Source organism: Rhinoraja longicauda, chromosome 16 (assembly GCF_053455715.1).
Source record: "Rhinoraja longicauda isolate Sanriku21f chromosome 16, sRhiLon1.1, whole genome shotgun sequence".
NCBI classification, from domain to species: Eukaryota; Metazoa; Chordata; class Chondrichthyes; order Rajiformes; family Arhynchobatidae; genus Rhinoraja; species Rhinoraja longicauda.
Window position 1 is genome coordinate 4,193,250 of NC_135968.1, and position 393 is coordinate 4,193,642.

Below are 393 nucleotides of genomic sequence, written 5' to 3' on the forward strand. Positions count from 1 at the left end.
CTGTCCCTCTCTTTTCCCCCCCTTCCCTCTTCCCAGTTCTCCCTCTAACTTCCTGTCTCCACCTGTATCCTTCCTTTGTCCCGCCCCCCTGACATCAGTCTGAAGAAGTGTCTCGACCCGAAACGTCACCCATTCCTTCTCTCGTGAGATGCTGCCTGACCTGCTGAGTTACTCCAGTATTTTGTGAATAAATACCTTCAATAATGTTCTTCAGAGATGATGCCTGACCCGCTGAGTCACTCCAGCACTTTGTGATTGTTAAATATAAGCCCGGGTACCCACTGGTGAATTTCTCTTTTGTGAACATTTCTTTTAAGGGGGGGGGGGGAATCGATAGAGTAGATGCACAGTCTTTTATCCAGGGTAGGGAAATCAAAAACAAGAGACACAGGA